This window comes from Macrobrachium rosenbergii, chromosome 51, assembly GCF_040412425.1.
Source record: "Macrobrachium rosenbergii isolate ZJJX-2024 chromosome 51, ASM4041242v1, whole genome shotgun sequence".
NCBI lineage: Eukaryota > Metazoa > Arthropoda > Malacostraca > Decapoda > Palaemonidae > Macrobrachium > Macrobrachium rosenbergii.
Genome location: NC_089791.1, coordinates 56,835,620 through 56,856,963, shown reverse-complemented (window position 1 = coordinate 56,856,963; position 21,344 = coordinate 56,835,620).

The window sequence follows — 21,344 nt, the reverse complement described above, 5'->3', positions numbered from 1 at the left end:
GTTTGTTTAAATGTTCAGAGAATGTTCACCTGCTGTTGGTTGTTTGTTTAAAACGTAAAAAATACCAGAGAATGTTCACCTGCTGTTGAATGTTCACCTGTTGTTGGTTGTTTGTTTAAAAGATAAAAATACCAGAGAATGTTCACCTGCTGTTGGTTGTTTGTTTAAAACGTAAAAAATACCAGAGAATGTTCACCTGCTGTTGGTTGTTTGTTTAAAACGTAAAAATACCAGAGAATGTTCACCTGTTGTTGGTTGTTTGTTTAAAACGTAAAAAATACCAGAGAATGTTCACCTGCTGTTGGTTGTTTGTTTAAACGTAAAAATACCAGAGAATGTTTGCTGTTGGTTGTTTGTTTAAAACGTAAAAAATACCAGAGAATGTTCACCTGCTGTTGGTTGTTTGTTTAAAATGTAAAAATACCAGAGAATGTTCACCTGCTGTTGGTTGTTTGTTTAAAACGTAAAAATACCAGAGAATGTTCACCCTGTTGGTTGTTTGTTTTGCGTAAAAAAAAAAATGTTGAATGTTCACCTGCTGTTGGTTGTTTGTTTAAAACGTAAAAATACCAGAGAATGTTCACCTGCTGTTGGTTGTTTGTTTAAACGTAAAAAATACCAGAGAATGTTCACCTGCTGTTGGTTGTTTGTTTAAAACGTAAAAATACCAGAGAATGTTCACCTGCTGTTGGTTGTTTGTTTAAAACGTAAAAAATATCTATTGCTCTTGGTTGTTTGTTTAAAACGTGTACATCAGAGAAGGTTCAATTGCCGTTGGTTGTTTGTTTAAATGTAACAAATAAATTGAGAGGAATGTTCACCTGTTGTTGCTTGTTTGTTTAAAGCGTAAAAATAACAGAGAATTTTCACCCTGCTGTTGGTTGTTTTAGTTTAAAACGTAAGAAATACCAGAGAATGTCTACCTGCCGTTGGTTGTTTGTTTAAAAGTAAAAATACCAGAGAATGTTCACCTGTTGCTGGTTGTTTGTTTAAAACGTAAAAACTACCAGAGAATGTCTTACCTGCTGTTGGTTGTTTGTTTTAAAACGTAAAAGCATGAGAGAATGTTCTCTGCTGTTGGATTACATTTGTTAAAATATAAAAATACTAGAGAATGTCTACCTGCTGTTGGTTGTTTGTTTAAACAAAAGTACGAGAGAATGTTCTCTCGTTGTTGGTTGTTTGTTTGAAATGTAAAAACACCAGAGAATGTCTACCTGCTGTTGGTTGTTTGTTTAAAATGCAAAAATACCAGAGAATGTTCACTCAAGGTTGGCTGTTTGTTTAAACGTAAAATACCAGAGAATGTCACTGCTGTTGGTTGTTTGTTTTAAACATAAAAAATACTAGAGAATGTTCACCTGCTCTGTTGGTTGTTTGTTTAAAATGTAAAAATACCAGAGAATGTTCACCTAATTAGTTCTTTTGTTTTTAAAAAAAAGATAAAAATACTGCTGTTGATTGTTTGTTTAATATTCATGTTCTGCTGTTGGTTGTTTGTTTTAAAACGTAAAAATACCAGAGTTTAAAAAAGTGTGTTCACTGCTCAGAGAATGTTCACCTGCTGTTGGTTGTTTTGTTTAAAATGTAAAAAATACCAGAGAATGTTCACCTGCTCTTTGGTTCTTTGTTTCAAACGTAAAAATACCAGATAATGTTCTCCTGCTGTTGATTGTTTGTTTAAAATGTAAAAATACCAGAGAATGTTCACCTGTTGTTGGTTGTTTGTTTAAAGTGTAAAAATACCAGAGAATGTTCACCTGCTGTTGGTTGTTTGTTTAAAACGTAAAAAATATCACTGCTGTTGGTTGTTTGAGAAAATATTCTCCTGCTGTTGGTTGTTTTGTTTTAAAAAATACCAGATAAAACTGCTGTTGGTTGTTTGTTTAAAACGTAAAAATATCAGAAAATATTCTCCTGCTGTTGGTTGTTTGTTTAAAAATGTAAAAAATACCAGATAATGTTCACTGCTCTTGGTTGTTTGTTTAAAACGTAAAAAATACCAGAGAATGTTCACCTGCTGTTGGTTGTTTGTTTAAAACGTAAAAAAATACCAGATAATGTTCACCTGCTCTTTGGTTGTTTGTTTAAAACGTAAAAATACCAGAGAATGTTCACTGCTGTTGGTTGTTTGTTTAAAATGTAAAAAATACCAGAGAATGTTCACCTGTTGTTGGTTGTTTGTTTAAAACGTAAAAAATACCAGAGAATGTTCACCTGCTGTTGGTTGTTTGTTTTAAAAAATACCAGAGAAAACCTGCTGTTGGTTGTTTGTAAAATACCAGAGAATGTTCACCTGCTGTTGGTTGTTTGTTTAAAACGTAAAAATACCAGAGAATGTTCACCTGCTGTTGGTTGTTTGTTTAAAACGTAAAAATACCAGAGAAATTGTTTGTTTCACCAGAGAATGTTCACCTGCTGTTGGTTTTTTTGTTTAAAACGTAAAAAATATCAGAGAATGTTCTCCTGCTGTTGGTTGTTTGTTTAAAACGTAAAAATACCAGAGAATGTTCACCTGCTGTTGGTTGTTTGTTTAAAACGTAAAAATATCAGAAAATGTTCACCTGCTGTTGGTTGTTCAAAGAATGTTCCTGCTGTTGGTTGTTTGTTTAAAACGTAAAAATACCAGAGAATGTTCACCTGCTGTTGGTTGTTTGTTTAAAACGTAAAAATACCACCTGCTGTTGGTTGTTTGTTTGTTTAAAGATAAAAATGTTCACCTGCTGTTGGTTGTTTGTTTAAAACGTAAAAATACCAGAGAATGTTCTCGTTGGTTGTTTGTTTAAAACGTAAAAATACTGCTGTTGGTTCTTTGTTTGTTTAAAAGTAAAAATACCAGAGAATGTTCACCTGCTGTTGGTTGTTTGTTTAAAACGTAAAAATACCAGAGAATGTTCACCTGCTGTTGGTTGTTTGTTTAAAACATAAAAATACCAGAGAATGTTCACCTGCTGTTGGTTGTTTGTTTAAAACGTAAAAATACCAGAGAATGTTCACCTGCTGTTGGTTGTTTGTTTAAAACGTAAAAATACCAGAGAATGTTCACCTGCTGTTGGTTGTTTGTTTAAAACGTAAAAATACCAGAGAATGTTCACCTGCTGTTGGTTGTTTGTTTAAAACGTAAAAATACCAGAGAATGTTCACCTGCTGTTGGTTGTTTGTTTAAACGTAAAAAATACCAGAGAATGTTCACCTGCTGTTGGTTGTTTGTTTAAAACGTAAAAATGCAGAGAATGTTCACCTGCTGTTGGTTGTTTGTTTAAATGTTGGTTGTGTAAAAATACCAGAGAATGTTCACCAGAGAATGTTGCTGTTGGTTGTTTGCTGTAAAATACCAGAGAATGTTCACCTGCTGTTGGTTGTTTGTTTAAAACGTAAAAAATACCAGAGAATGTTCACCTGCTGTTGGTTGTTTGTTTAAAACGTAAAAATACCAGAGAATGTTCACCTGCTGTTGGTTGTTTGTTTAAAACACCTGCTGTTGGTTGTTTGTTAAAAAATACCAGAGAATGTTCACCTGCTGTTGGTTGTTTGTTTCAAACGTAAAAATACCAGAGAATGTTCACCTGCTGTTGGTTGTTTGTTTAAAACGTAAAAATACCAGAGAATGTTCACCTGCTGTTGGTTGTTTGTTTAAAACGTAAAAAATACCAGAGAATGTTCACCTGCTGTTGGTTGTTTGTTTAAAACGTAAAAAATACCAGAGAATGTTCTCCTGCTGTTGGTTGTTTGTTTAAAACGTAAAAAATACCAGAGAATGTCTCCTGCTGTTGGTTGTTTGTTTCGTAAAAAATACCTGCTGTTGGTTGTTTGTTTAAAATGTAAAAAATACCAGAGAATGTTCACCTGCTGTTGGTTGTTTGTTTAAAACGTAAAAAATACCAGAGAATGTTCACCTGCTGTTGGTTGTTTGTTTTAAAACCTGCTGTTGGTTGTTTGTTTAAAACGTAAAAATACCAGAGAATGTTCACCTGCTGTTGGTTGTTTGTTTAAAACGTAAAAATACCAGAGAATGTTCACCTGCTGTTGGTTGTTTGTTTAAAGCGTAAAATACCAGAGAATGTTCACCTGCTGTTGGTTGTTTGTTTAAAACGTAAAAATACCAGAGAATGTTCTCCTGCTGTTGGTTGTTTGTTTTGTTACCAGAGAAAATGTTGTTGTTTGCTGTTGGTTGTTTGTTTGTTTAAAACGTAAAAAATACCAGAGAATGTTCACCTGCTGTTGGTTGTTTGTTTAAAACGTAAAAATACCAGAGAATGTTCTCCTGCTGTTGGTTGTTTTTGTTTAAAACGTAAAAAATACAAAATGTTCACCTGCTGTTGGTTGTTTGTTTTAAAACGTAAAAATACCAGAGAATGTTCACCTGCTGTTGGTTGTTTGTTTAAAACGTAAAAATACCAGAGAGTGTTCAACTGCTGTTGGTTGTTTGTTTAAAAGGTAAAAAATACCAGAGAATGCTCACCTGCTATTGGTTGTTTGTTTAAAACGTAAAAAATACCAGAGAATGTTCACCTGCTGTTGGTTGTTTGTTTAAAACGTAAAAAATACCAGAGAATGTTCACCTGCTGTTGGTTGTTTGTTTAAAACGTAAAAATACCAGAGAATGTTCACCTGCTGTTGGTTGTTTGTTTAAAACGTAAAAATACCAGAGAATGTTCACCTGCTGTTGGTTGTTTGTTTAAACGTAAAAATACCAGAGAATGTTCACCTGCTGTTGGTTGTTTGTTTGTAAAAATACCAGAGAAACGTAAAAATACCAGAGAATGTTCTCCTGCTGTTGGTTGTTTGTTTAAAACGTAAAAATACCAGAGAATGTTCTCCTGCTGTTGGTTGTTTGTTTGTAAAAAATACAGAGAATGTTCACCTGCTGTTGGTTGTTTGTTTAAAACGTAAAAATACCAGAGAATGTTCACCTGCTGTTGGTTGTTTGTTGTAAAAAATACCAGAGAATGTTCACCTGCTGTTGGTTGTTTGTTTAAAACGTAAAAATACCAGAGAATGTTCTCCTGCTGTTGGTTGTTTGTTTCACCTGCTGTTGGTTGTTTGTTTAAAACGTAAAAATACCAGAGAAACCTGCTGTTGGTTGTTTGTTTAAAACGTAAAAAATACCAGAGAATGTTCACCTGCTGTTGGTTGTTTGTTTAAAACGTAAAAATACCAGAGAATGTTCACCTGCTGTTGGTTGTTTGTTTAAAACGTAAAAATACCAGAGAATGTTCACCTGCTGTTGGTTGTTTGTTTTCGTAAAAAATACCTAAAAGAGAATGTTCACCTGCTGTTGGTTGTTTGTTTTAAAACGTAAAAATACCAGAGAATGTTCTGCTGTTGGTTGTTTGCTGTTGAGTGCTGTTGGTTGTTTGTTTAAAACGTAAAAATACCAGAGAATGTTCACCTGCTGTTGGTTGTTTGTTTAAAACGTAAAAATACCAGAGAATGTTCACCTGCTGTTGGTTGTTTGTTTAAAACGTAAAAAATACCAGAGAATGTTCCTGCTGTTGGTTGTTTGTTTAAAACGTAAAAATACCAGAGAATGTTCACCTGCTGTTGGTTGTTTGTTTAAACGTAAAAATACCAGAGAATGTTCACCTGCTGTTGGTTGTTTGTTTAAAACGTAAAAATACCAGAGAATGTTCACCTGCTGTTGGTTGTTTGTTTAAAACGTAAAAATATCAGAGAATGTTCTTCTGCTGTTGGTTGTTTGTTTAAAACGTAAAAATACCAGAGAATGTTCACCTGCTGTTGGTTGTTTTTTAAAACGTAAAAATACCAGAGAATGTTCACCTGCTGTTGGTTGTTTGTTTAAAACGTAAAAATACCAGAGAATGTTCACCTGCTGTTGGTTGTTTGTTTAAAACGTAAAAATACCAGAGAATGTTCACCTGCTGTTGGTTGTTTGTTTTAAACGTAAAAATACCAGAGAATGTCCTCCTGCTGTTGGTTGTTTGTTTAAAAACATAGAAAAATACCAGAGAATGTTCACCTGCTGTTGGTTGTTTGTTTTAAAAATACCAGAGAATGTTCACCTGCTGTTGGTTGTTTGTTTAAAACGTAAAAAAAAATACCAGAGAATGTTCACCTGTAAAAATACCAGAGAATGTTGGTTGTTTGTTTAAAATGTAAAAATACCAGAGAATGTTCTCCTGCTGTTGGTTGTTTGTTTTCAGAGAACCTGCTGTTGGTTGTTTGTTTAAAATGTAAAAAAAATACCAGAGAATGTTCACCTGCTTTGGTTGTTTGTTTAAAATGTAAAAAATACCAGATAATGTTCACCTGCTGTTGGTTGTTTGTTTAAAACAGAGAATGTTCACCTGCTGTTGGTTGTTTAAAAATACCAGAGAATGTTCACCTGCTGTTGTTGTTTGTTTTTAAAATACAGAGAAAAAGTTGTTTGTTTAAAAACGTAAAAAATATCAGAGAATGTCCTCCTGCTGTTGGTTGTTTGTTGAAAACTAGAAAATACCAGAGAATGTTCACCTGCTGTTGGTTGTTTGTTTAAAACGTAAAAATACCAGAGAATGTTCTCCTGCTGTTGGTTGTTTGTTTAAAACGTAAAAATACCAGAGAATGTTCACCTGCTGTTGGTTGTTTGTTTAAAGTGTAAAAATACCAGAGAATGTTCACCTGCTGTTGGTTGTTTGTTTAAAACGTAAAAAATACCAGAGAATGTTCTTCTGCTGTAGTTTGTTTGTTTAAAACGTAAAAATACCAGAGAATGTTCTTCTGCTGTAGTTTGTTTGTTTAAAACGTAAAAAATACCAGAGAATGTTCATCTGCTGTTGGTTGTTTGTTTAAAACGTAAAAATACCAGAGAATGTAGTTTGTTTTGTTTAAAACGTAAAAATACCAGAGAATGTTCACTGCTGTTGGTTGTTTGTTTAAAACGTAAAAAATACCAGAGAATGTTCACCTGCTGTTGGTTGTTTGTTTAAAACGTAAAAAATACCAGAGAATGTTCACCTGCTGTTGGTTGTTTGTTTAAAACGTAAAAAATACCAGAGAATGTTCACCTGCTGTTGTTGTTTGTTTAAAACGTAAAAAGTACGAGAGAATGTTCTTCTGCTGTTGGTTGTTTGTTTAAAATGTAACAAATACCAGAGAATGTTCACCTGCTGTTAGTTGTTTGTTTAAAACGTAAAAAATACCAGAGAATGTTCACTGCTGTTGGCTGTTTGTTTCAAACGTAAAAAAATACCAGAGAATGTTTTTTTTTCTAAAAAACCGAATGTTCTTCTGCTGTTGGTTGTTTTAAGATAATCATCAGTTTGTTTGTTTAGTAAAAATTATAGAATGTTCACTGCTGTTTTTGTTTAAAACTTTCATATTCGACTGTAAACTTTATGTTGGATGCATTTGGTTGGCGTACTCAAGAAATTCTTCTGTTCGATCCTTGTTCCTAAGTAGCAGAAAGGCGTCATCAACATATCTGCTGTAAAAAAAGGGGGGTGGCAAGCCAAATACATCCAAACATGAAGTTTACAGTCGAATATGAAAGTGAAAATAAATTTTAAGAAGGAAATTTATTTTCACTTTCTTAGATGCATTTGGTTAATGTTCGATCCTTGTTCCTAAGTAGCAGAAAGGCGTCACGTGATATCTGCTGTAAAAAGGGGGTGGCAAGCCAAATACATCCAAACATAAAGTTTTCGAAATGAAAAAAATAAATTTACCTTAGTCTGGTTTTTATGATTTTTTTAGCCATTGTTTACCGGTTTAATCTTAATTGTTCTTTGTCTAAGTTCTTTCTTCCACAGGGCCTTTAGTTTAAGATCTGATTAGAATGGTTTTCATGAGGTAATTCTATATCTCCACCAATATTTCATTAATAACAACTCTTTTACAAACATCTGCGCAAATTTTAAAATAACATTTTTCATCCAAAACTGAAAATACCGACAGTACCTAAACTATCTTTCTATGAAGTGTCCCGCTTATCTATAAGAAACACTTGTACCAAAAATTACGACAAATAAATAACAAATATTTACCGGCTGTCGAATTGAAACTAATACCTAATAATCCAATGACGATCAAGTCTGTTTAAATATAAAGAAAGTCTGCATCCTTTGATGACCTCAGGAGTCATATACCGGTTTAACTGACCAGATGTGACCTGGGGAAGTACGTGGGCTCCGCTCGTAGGTTGTTGAAGGTGAGATTAGACTCTCACCGTGGCCTAAGTTACCGAACGGGCGCTAAATGATCAAACCCTGAATTTTCATGCATAAGAGACCGCGGGAAAAAATGAAAATATAATATCAATTACAAGGTTTTTAAAATAGTAGGCAAAGCTCCGAATGACAACCAACTGTCAATACTAGAATCTCTTTTTATTAAACAACTATAGTACATTCACATCAGCCGTGCATTTGGTGCCTAGCGCCGTCCCTTACGGCGCTCCTGATTGGCTAGTGGTCAGCCAATCACAGCACTGGAAAATGGCCAGTCTGCAGTCTCTCTCAAAGCTCCAGACAGCGAAGATCTGACATATAAGCGTCATTCAAGTATGGCCCCAAATAACAACAAGCGAAAGCAAGAGATTCCTTTAGAAGTAGGCCTAAGGAATGTGTAAAGAGATGGCTGGTTGCCCGGGATATATGCTATAGTCTGCGTGCATCCCCGCACATTTGAATATTCTTAATCGCTTGCTTGTTATTTTCATATTGATTGATAGCCCTACCCATACTTTTTAGGTAGCATTGCCATCCATGACATTTAAGCTACGAAATTTTATGAGACACAAGACGATAAATGAATGCACTGCGATGCCATGTAAGGAATGAAAGAATACATTTTATCTTTAAAAATTTCTTATTTATTTCACTATCAGATATCTTACCATTAAGTTTATTGAAGTAAATAATTCATATATCATTATAATTCTTCAACCATTGGCTTGACATGTTTAGTGATGAAATTGGGAAACACTACTATTCTTTGGGTAAAACTGAGGTTTAATGAAAGTTATAACTTTTGAAAGACACGTTCCTCAGGTCTCGGAGCGGAGATCTTTACTCTCCGGAGCTTTGAGAGACTGCACACTGCCTATTTTCCAGCGCTGTGATTGGCTGACCACTAGCCAATCAGGAGCGTTGTAAGGGACAGCGCTAGGCACTAAATGCACGGCTGATGTGAATGTACTATAGTTCCCCATTTAAATACTCAGTCCACGTCAACACCTCTATACCTCTCGTGAGTTTCCGTTGGAACCAAAACGGACCCTGAGTGTCACTCAGCTCTTGCCTTCAGCACTCTTCAGTAACCATTGTTACTTTCTTTTAGGTTTCTTTTTATACTTTTATGTAGAAACTTTTTTCTCGTTTTTTAAATGAGTCAATTTTTAATTCTGTTGTGTTTTTAATTTATAGCTTTGAAAATGGGAAACGTGGTCCTGAAACGTCAGCGTAATAAAGCACACTGAAAGGAATTCGCCTTCTCCCCTAACTTGATGCTATATATATATATATATATATATATATATATATATATATATATATATATATATATATATATATATATATATATATATATATATATATATATATATATATATATATATATATATATATATATATATATATATATATATATATATATATATATATATATATATATATATATATAAATCCCCATGCACCTTTCCCACTTTGGCTGATTACCCCTTTTCATAGGTGGTCAGGGGTCGCCACGTGCACATATGTATTTTCATATACATTGTATGAATTTCGATCAATTATACACACGTGGCTTTTATATACTCACAAATTTAAGCCTCGAAGATCGTGTATTATTCGAATTCACAGTACCGTGTGCATAACTGACACGCAAGGAGAATTATAACATAAGTGCATCTGTTCCAGCCATTATTCGAACCTTGACCTTTGGTTAAGATGCAGTGATAAACAGTCGATTGTAATCATGTGGCCGTCTCTTTCGATAACCGTTTGGTCAAAGTCCAATGACTGCATAGTACAAATTAATTCCAGATCTTTCATGAAACAAGCAACCACTTCATACCACAACTGGTGTGGCGTTATTACGAAACAACTATATCAAGCAATAATGTATGATTTGCATATATTATCTCATACCGAAGGGTAACACTCACTTTCTTAGTAACTACTGTACAACAAACAACAAAAGTCTACTTAATGATAAGTTAGGGCTCACTGAAAATACCATCAGTAAGAGCTCTCCACTACCAGCTTATTTTAAAAATATAAAGAACAAGAACAAGCACTAAAGACATGATGAAGACCTATATCTTTCATAGCCGCAATCATATCCAATTTACTTACATAACCTTGAACAAGTCTCGCGGATTATCTTCCACATTCCGAGAGAGAAAAAAAAAGAGGACATACGTGTACACAATTAGGAATTGTGACCTACTTACTTCTCCGTCCACGAGTTACAACAATAAAAATTGGTAGTAAAAAGCTCATTGACAATGTTAGAACACGAGTGAAACCGCAAAGTTGAAGTGATATTAAATTACATGCCATCTTTTGTAGGTTTAAAATTCTCCTGATATTTCATAAGAAATTATGGCCTGAACATATATATATATATATATATATATATATATATATATATATATATATATATATATATATATATATATATATATATATATATATATATATATATATATATATATATATATATATATATATATATATATATTATAATTAAATACTGTATATATATATACATATACATATGTATATATGTGTATATATATGTATACATGTATATGTGCAAACAAGTTTATATATATATATATATATATATATATATATATATATATATATATATATATATATATATATTATGTGTATATATAATTGTTTTTAAACTAATTCGCACGACATTTCTATCCCCTTAGATATTCGCCCCAAATACTTCCTATTATGGGATCAATTTACACCGTTAATACTTTACATGCAGAAGGAATCATTTATGTTAATTACTTCTGCCCCAGCCAGGATTCGAATTTATGCCTTTTGACGTTAAAACGGGTAGATAACTGAGTTATCCACCGTGCTACCAAGAGAGAGATAAGTTGATTTCGACTGTGCTTTACATTTTTTCTGTCGAATTTAGGCTCTGTAGTTTGAATCGACATCAACTCATCTCCACCATGATAGCTAAGCTCGACGTTCACATTACGTAGTTTGTTTGCGATATTTTTTCATTCACTTACACGTGAATTTTTTATATTCTTAAACTCTAAACTGTAAACATCTCTTAGTATCGATCTCAGTTTGTCTTGGGAATATATATATATATATATATATATATATATATATATATATATATATATATATATATATATATATATATATATATATATATATATATATATATATATATATATATATAATCTCAGTTTGACTTGATATATATATATACTGTATATATATATATATATATATATATATATATTATCTCTACTCTCTCTCTCTCTCTCTCTCTCTCTCTCTCTCTCTCTCTCTCTCTCTCTCTCTCTCTATATATATATATATATATATATATATATATATATATATATATATATATTATATAACCCAGCCAGTGGGGTGACAAGCCAGTCCAACTTGCTGCCGGTCTCAAGCCCGGATAATTGGCCAGAGTTGCTGCCTGGTCTAGCCAACCGAGTATACAAACGGTGGCAAAAACTAGATAATGAATCTCGAGTCATTGACAGAATGCAATAGGGCTAGGGCGTACCCCGTAAGCGACGCGCTGCAGAATCCCCTGACAGCAGTAAGGAATATGCAAAGGGTACCGCAGAAGTCAAGACTGTGGCTAAAGGAGTTAGTGAGGAGAAAGGATTGGAAAAAGAAAGGAAAGATGAGAATTGGAAATTTGACTGTTGGTAGCCTCACAGGAAAGGGAAGACAGTTGGTAGATGTTATGCAGAGAAGGAAAATTATGATTCTACGTATACAAGAGACCAAGTGGAAGGGGAAAAGTGCAAGAAGTAAAGAAGACATGAAAAAGTAAACATTCAAGTGGAAGATGGTACAGTGCTGAAACAGAATGATGAGTTTAACTACTTGGGATCAGTAATAGCAGAGGAGGGAGTACTGAGGAAGCAGTGAGACAGTGAAAGAAGCATGGCAAAAATGGAGGGAAGTTACTGGAGTTGTTTTAGACAAGAAAATGCCATTTAGGCTCAAAATGAAAATTTATAAGACAGTTATCAGACCCGTACTATTATATGGGGCAGAAAAAAGTTAAGTATACCTTAGTTTTACCAGACCACGAGCTGATTAACAGCTCTCCTAGGGCTGGCCCGAAGGATTAGACTTATTTTACGTGGCTAAGAACCAATTGGTTACTTAGCAACGGGACCTACAGCTTATTGTGGAATCCGAACCACATTATAGCGTGAAATGAATTTCTACCACCAGAAATAAATTCCTGTAACTCTTCATCAGCCGGCCAGGGGAATTGAACTCCGGCCCATCGAGTGACAGTCCGAAGCTCAACCGACTCGGCCAAAGAAGGGCTCATATGGGGCAGAAACTTGAGCACTTAGAGGAAAGAGGAGGGACTGTTGGAAAGAACCGAAATGAGGATGGTGAGATGGATTGTGGGAATATCACTACTGGAAAGGAGGGAGAGTCAAAATATAAGAAGAATGTGTGGTATATGTAATGTAAAGGAGAAGGCTAGGAAAGGTCATCTGAGATACTATGGCCATGTCATAAGAAGAGAGGAGGTGGAACCAATCAAGAGAGCTAAAAACATGCCAGTGATGGGGAGGAGGAGTGTGGGGCATAAGCAGATCAGATGGATGGATGTAGTGAGGAGGGATATGGGTGAGGTGGGACTAGAGGAAGGAGATGCAAGGAATAGAAATAGATGGAGAAAGTTGACTTGAGCCGCCAACCCTGCTATACAGTGGGATTAATAAGGTCGAGAGAAGAAGAAGTATATGTGTATATATATATATATATATATATATATATATATATATATATATATATATATATATATATATATATATATATATATATATATATATATATATATATATATATATATATATATATATATATATATATATATATATATATATATATATATCAGGTAAAGATGACGAAGTGAAGGTTGTTCATTAATAGATCATATATTTATTACACTAACACATTTCATAACGACATTGTTACATTCTCAAGGCTAGAGAGAGAGAGAGAGAGAGAGAGAGAGAGAGAGAGAGAGAGAGAGAGAGAAAAAAACATACAATTTAAAAATACATGGAAATATAATTTTTTCTTTTTACAGTCTCAACATATATACATGTACATTAAAAAGTAAAAACAAAAAAAAAACTCAAGTAAAAGCACCTGTTAGACCAGAAGTTGAAGACTGAATGACCAGAAAGGGAGAGAGAAGCAATGAAGAAACCAGCTCATGCTAGATACAGTTGTGTAGAGGTGTGTGAGTTCAGCTTGGGCACTAACTGCTTAATGAATAACGATTCTAAAATGAGCATTTCATGAAAACAACTTGTTTGGCCCAAACCAGAGAACTCAGAGTATTCGATATTGTCTTTACATATTTTAGCATGATTTCTGATGTTGGAAAATTCAGGATTGGATAATCTGCAACCAGCGCGATGGCTAACACTCTTATATGAATCAGCCCTGACCCTCAGCAGTTGTTTAGTCGATCCCACGTATGTCCCTGAATTACATTTGGGGCAAGTATATTTATACACGATTGAAGATCGCATTATTGGACAGAGTCTATCTTTAAATTTAAAAAGCGACCCTTTTGTAAAAGGGTTTTTCGGAATGAGAATGACCTGTAACATGTTAAAATGTTTTACTATTGCAGACTTAATATTTTTTCTAAATTTATTTTCTTGAATAAATGGTATACTGGCATAAAGTTTCACCCTTGGTAGTGTACTAATAACAGGAGGATCAGATAGTTTCCTGTTTAGGAAAATTTCACATAAATATTTTATCAACAACTGGTTTCCATCTCATATTTTTTATAGGTACTGTAAAAATTTATGTCAGGATACCATATATTCAAGACTTTCTACTATCAGATCTCAAAAGCTAAAACTAATATCAGTGACCAAACTTTTACGATTTCCAGCAAGAAGGAAAGCCCCCATAGAATTACATCATTACATTTTGGGATTCAGATACAAGGGAAAATTCTAGAAAAGGAAGATGATGTCACTTCCTGAGCAAAACGTCTTGGGGCTGCAATCTTACAATACATGACGTAATCAATTGAGACGTGCATTTACTCTGAAAAAGGCATATTTGACTCGAACAGAAAATCGTATGGGATGCAATCAGAACAATACGTGGTCACAGTAATGTAATCTTAAACATGACTCAATTGCCATGTGCTTCAGTGCAGCAACTCGTTCGTATTTCTCAAAAAGGTACACATCTTTACCAGAAAATTGTATGGGACAAAGCTTTTAACAAAATCTCAACACAACTCGCTTGTCAGCACGCAAGTCTAACAGGAAACAAGCATCTGTCTCAATTCAAAACAAAGCAAGTTCGATGAGAGCTACAACATCTGGTCCAACTTAAACTCTCTCTCCCGCTACACTATCATCAAGAAAGATATTATTAATTCTAAATTTTGCTGTTGAGTTACCAAAATCACTAACTCTTTTGGGATCTGACATTATGCTACATATGATGTGTCAACAGTTATTATCATTATACAGAATACATTATAACTAGAACAGTAAATATAACAAAATCAGGGAATGATATACATATTACAAGGCAATATCATGAAATTCCTTCCCCCAGAAGATTAATCATCCTGGGTTTGAATCCAACGATTCACAATGTGATAAATAAATAATCTTCTATGACATTATCTTTTCCTGAAATGTGTTTCACTTTTGCAATATACAGTTGCAGGCATAAAGACCACCTGGTCAGTCTCTGAATGTCATTTTTCATGTTACTGATGAATGAGGTAGGGTTGTGGTCAGACAACACTAAAACTTCTTCATTCTTGGGCCTGTTCACATACACTTCAAAATTTTCAATGCTGTGATTAACACTAATGTGTGTTTTTCTATGGTAGAATAATTTTCTGATGCTTTTTCAACTTTGAAGACATGAAACACACTGGATATAGAATACTGCTGTTATCTTCTTGAAGTAGAACAGCTCCAATTCCACAGTCGGATGCATCAACTTGTATCACAAACTTCTTATTGAAGTCTGGAGTTTGAAGTACTGGTCTTGAAGTTAAAGTGGCTTTAACCTTCTCAAATGATTCATGACATTCTGGAGTCCAAACAAACTTTGTTTTTGGATTAGTTATGTCAATTAAGGGAGCTAATACAACTGGGGAATTTGGACAGAATCGGCGATAAAATCCAGCTGTGCCCAAAAATCTTTGTAACTGTTTCCTGGTCGTAGTGAGCGTAGCCTTACGGATACCTTTTATGTTAGCATCAACAGGAGCGAGAAGGCCTTTTCCAACTTCAAATCCCAGATACTGAACAGTTGCCTTTCCAAACTCACTTTTTTGTAAGTTGATTGTTAGTCCTGCTTCCTGTAGTTTCTTGAACACTTTCCTTAAAATCTTCAGATGTTCTTCCCATGTATTAGAGTAAATCACAATGTCATCAAGGTAAACACCTACTCCTTCTATGGATCCTAGTAGTTGATCCATCACTCGTTGAAATGTTGTAGGTGCATTCATCAGACCAAACGGCAAAACAGTGTATTGATAAAGTCCAAAAGGAGTAATGAAAGTTGACAGCAATTTAGCATTCTCATTTAAGGGAATTTGACAATAACCTTTCAACAAGTCTATCTTGGAAACAGACTTGGCTTGCCCAATATTATCAAGTAATTGATCTATAAGAGGCAAGAGATAATTGTCAGCCACACTGATAAAATTCAGTTTCCTATAGTCAGTACACATCCTAAATGAGGCATCTGGCTTCTTTACTAACACACAAAGAGACTGTAATGACTTGAACTGGGTTCTGCTAATCCATACTGCAACAAATATTCAACTTCTTTCTTCAAAATATCTCGATGAAAAGGTGATAAGCAATAAGCTCTCTGTTTAAAAGGTTTTCCATCTTCTCTGATCTTTATCTCATGCTTTGTAAGATCAGTACGCCTAGGTACATCTGCAAAAATTTCAGGGAAACTTCTAATCACCTCACTTAATTCACCACTTTGCTCAACAATCAGATGTTTTAGTTTATCCTCCAGACTTTCAAATATTGAAGAATTGTTCATCATCCTTTGTAGATGAAGTTGTCTGTGTTATTGACACTTTTTCAGTTTCAGTCTCCGAGAAGTAAGGTTTCAAAAGATTCACATGTATCTTCCTCTGTCGTATCCTTCTTCCTGGTGTTTCAGTCACATAAGTTTGATCACTTAACTTCTCTATTATCTTATAAGGACCTTGAAACTTATTGGTAAGGGGAAATCTTTTCACTGGTAAGAACACTAGAACTTTCTGTCCTACACTAAAACTTTTTAGTTTAGTCTTAGCATCAGATCTCCTTTTCATTTTCTCTTGACTTATTTTCAGATTTTCTGTTGATTTCCTCTTGATTTTCTTCCCAATTCTCCGCAAGAATTTTCAATGGACCTCTCACTTCTCGACCAAAAATCATCTGATTAGGTGAACATCCCATACTTTCTTGATAAGCATTCCTAACTTCAAACAACATTAAGGGTAAACCAGCATCCCATTCTCTTCCTAATTCATAACAGTATTTTGTTAACATACTTTTCAAAGTCTGGTGAAACCTTTCCAAGGCTCCTTGAGTCTCTGGATGATAAGTAGTTGATAACTGTTGCTTTACTCCTAACAAGTTCATCACATCCTGGAACAATTTTGAAGTAAAGTTTGTTCCTCTATCACTTTGCACAATTTCTGGTATTCCAAACTTGAAGGAAAAACTCCACCAACCTCTCAGCAATTACCTTTCCCCTTATACTTCTTACAGGAATTGCCTCAGGATACCTTGTCACTGGACACATTAATGTTAACATATATTCATTTCCTTTCTTTGTTTTCGGAAGCACCCCAACCACATCTAAAATCACTTTGCTAAAGGGTTCTCCTCTAACTTCTATGGGTTGAAGGGGGGGCTTCCTGAATGGTTTCATTTGGTTTTCCAGCTATCTGGCACATGCGACACTCTCTGCAAAACCTGCTAACATCCTTGTGAAGTCCAGGCCAGAAAAAATACTTCTTAATCTTCTCAACAGTCTTCCTGAATCCCATGTGTCCAGACTCGTGTGCTACTGCTACCACTTGCTTCCTCAATGGATATGGGATCAGAATTTGATATTCGCCCATTCAGCATTTCCTAGTATACCTGCAGGTCGATGCTTCCTCATTAGCAATCCTTTCTTTAGATAATAACAGGTAGGAGTTTGTCGCATCTCTTCTTGAACACCAACTATAAAGAACAAATCAGCCAATGTTGTACCCTTCTTCTGTAGTTCCATTAGCTTCCCTCTAGTCCCTTGACCAACTTCAAGGGCTAAACTCTCAATATCTGCTAACTCTGCTACTGTAGTTTCGCTACTATCACCAGGAACACTCTGACTACTCTGAGTCTCTTCATGAACAGCAGGATCCTCTTCTTGTTGGGAAATCTCTATTCATTGCTAACACCAGGGGAAACTTTCACTTTCCTGGAACAGCTCTTCTAAGCTCAAAGATCCTTCACTTGATCCTTCTGGCGCAGGTAAATCCTCAGTTTCTTCACTTGCAGACGTAGTTCTCTTCATACTCCTGGTAGTTACACAACTTGGAAAAAGGTGGGGGTTATTCTTCTCTAAATCTACTGTAGGACTAATCCTCAACGGTTTGTCTGTCACTATAGGACAAGGAACAAATGGTACACATCCTATTTTATTACCCAGTAAAACATGCACACTTTCAACAGCTAGTGAGTCCTTTACAGCAAAATCAACATTCCCTGTCACCAATTCTCATGATAGGTGCAAGCTGCATATAGGAGTTACCTCTTCTCCTCCTGTACCCTTCAAAATAACTGAATCTCCTGTGATATTCATCTCTAACTGTGGGTGAGCACCATGAACTACCACACTATGGTTACTGCCAGTATCACATAATACCTTGACTGGTACCTGCACACTCTTTCTTTGAGTTGCCAGTATACTTTCATAGATGTATGGCTTAAAAGCCTCCAAGCTGCTCACCCACTCGCTGCTTGAAGTTAAATTTCCACTGGTTGCTAAACACTCTGCTTGTTTAGTCTCAGTCTTCCCTACACTGCTCTTCGTAGCCTGTTTCACTTGGTCACCTTTAACCATTTGACCAACTGGCTTTGACTATTGTTGTGTTTGATAACAATCTCGACTGTAGTGTCCTGCTCTTCCACACTTGAAGCAGACAGCATTAGTCTTCTGTATTTGTCTTGAGAAACTGGATGATGAGGATTTAACATTCGATTGCAGAGGTGTATTACCTGGCTTTGTACTGGTATTACCACTAAAAGGATTCCCATTTGTAATGTTCCTGAAATTTGGATGAGACCTAAAACCTTGACATTATAATTCCTTTTGTTACAAATTATATTGTAATCTTCACTCAATGTAGCAGCAGCTGTGTCAAGTTTCTTAACCTCTCTCTCTCTTAAATAGGCTCTTATGTGTTCAGGAATTCCTCTAAGATACTGCTCTAGGACTACTAACTCCTCAAGTTTGCCCATAGATTGAACTTCAGCAGCCTCTAACCATCGTTTGAAACACCCTTTTACTTTGTAGGCATAGTCCAAGAAAGTCATCTTGTCATCCTTTCTCAAAGATCTGAATCTTTCATTGTAATATTCAGGGGTCATCTGGTAAACTTGTAGCACATGGTGTTTCAGTTCCTTGTAGTCTTTACACTGATCAGCAGATAAGGCTAAATAAGGACTTCTTCCTCTACCTATGAGGACACTCTGTAAAAAGGCTCACCATTTATCTTCTGGCCATCCCATACCTGAAGCTACTTTTCCAAAGTGATCAAAAAACTCATCTGGAGCTTTTGTTAACTCTGGAATTAACTTCTGCACTCTTACCACATAAAATACAGGGTCTGAATTACCTTGGATAGGGTTAGATGGTGTTACAGGTAATGTGGATTGAGCTTTTATGAACTCCATCTCCCTTTCATGTCTTGCTTTTTCTCTTTCTTCCTCTGCTTCTCTTTCTCTTTTCTCCCTTTCCTCTCATGCTCTTTCTCTTTCTTCTTTTTCTCTTTCTCTTTCTTCTTCTGCTGCTTTTAATTCTTCCCTTTCTTTGATTTCTCTTTTCTCTCTGTCTTCACTTTCTCTTTCTGCCTCAGTTTTCTCGCTTTCAGCCTGCGTCTTCAGCTTAATCAAACTTTCTTCTGCTTCTATGCATCTAAGCTCTCCTTCTGCATAACTTTTCTCTTTCTTTTTTTTCTCATACTCAATGTTAGCTTTCAATTCCTCTTGCCTATTTATAAACTCTGCCTCAGTTACACTCACCAACTCTTGTGCTAATTCTAACTCATCTTTGTCAGTTATTTTACCAGAGTCCATCAATGCTTGGATTGCAATACATCTGATTTGTGCCTTAATCACACCACTAGACACATTAGCCCCCCATGCCACTGCTAAAGCAGTCCACTGTGCCTTAATCAGGTTGGATTCAGATAACTCTTGATAGATGGAGGCACTAAAAACTCTTGAACATTGAACAGAGCCATTTTCTCTAAGTTACTTAACTAAATAATTCACAAGACAATTGAAAAAATAACTACGTGGTCACTCTCCCATCAAAAAATCCCTAACACCACCAGTATAAATCATAAACCAGAGCAATATTTTGTTTTGTTCCCAGGTCTGGACACCAAAATTCTTATTGTGTTCCAAGTACCTGGTTATTACACAACTAATCATAACAATAAAATTACAACTGAGTATTATAAATGCAACAGTGGTCCCTTAAAAAGCTTATTAATATTACGTGAAAAATCAGACTAAGTTTATCAAAACAACTGTGAGGTATCAACAATTAAACAAAATATATACCAAAATAAGAGGGCATCACTCCATCAAACAACTTTAAATGTTTCCCTGGTCTTAATTCACTTCAGCAAAACTAAAGGAACAAAAAATGTTTATCACTTTGCCTTATGCACACAATTACTCCTATTCACTGGTGGTCAATAAATGAAACACTGTTTTTAAAAATTTAAATACAAGAATTTATTTTTAAATTCAAAATTTGTAATTAGAATTCACAATCTGAAAAAATTTACTATTACTTGAAAACACAAAATTTAATTCATTCTTAGTAAATTACAAAAGTTAATTTATCAAGAAATTAAGTCAATCAAGCAAAATTTAAACTATCAAGAATTACTCAAGATTTGAAAAGAAAATCTTAGTAAATGAAAATTAAATCAAGTATGCAATGTTCAATTATTAAGAAACACTTAAATTGCAAAGTAAATAAATGTTAAATCACCAATATATAAAATATGAAAAATTAAGAGATTGCAAACACAAGAACACACAAAAATACGAAAAAATTTACCAATAACAATTTCACCAAGGCAAAACTCCCTTAATATACCTTATTGTACCATGGTAATAATAAGTAAAATTCACGTTACCTTACATAAGCTTGTGAAAACTTTTGCAAAATCACTCGTTTTCGGCTAGCACTCTGCTGGGCCCACGTTCGATTCTCCGACCGGTCAATGAAGAATTAGAGAAATTCATTTCTGGTGACAAAAATTCACTTCTCGTTATAATGTGGTTTGGATTCCACAATAAGCTGTAGGTCCCGTTGCAAGGTAACCAACTGGTTCTTAGCCACGTAAAATAAGTCTAATCCTACGGGCCAGCACTAGGAGAGCTGTTAACCAGCTCAGTGGTCTGGTTAAACTAAGGTATACTTTTTTTTTCGCAAAATCACTCGAAATGCAGCAGCTCGAGATTCACAAAACACACTTTTGATAAGTGCTGTTACGAATATATACACTTTCTACTATCAGATCTCAAAAGCTAATATCAATAACCACAACTATTTTACATTAACAATTTCTCTCTTTTGAAGAGAGAGAGAGAGAGAGAGAGGGAACCACATGAAAGAACTGTGAAATCAGAATGAGCAAACTTTTATGATTTAAAGCAAGAAGGAAAACCCCCATAGAATTATGTCATTACATTTTGGGAATTAGATACAAGGGAAATTGTAGAAAAGGAAGATGACGTCACTTCCTGAGCAAAGCTAATTGGGGCTGCAAACAAAACATGACATAATCGATCGAGACGTGCTTTTACACTTAAAAAGGCGTACGTGACTCGAACAGAAAAT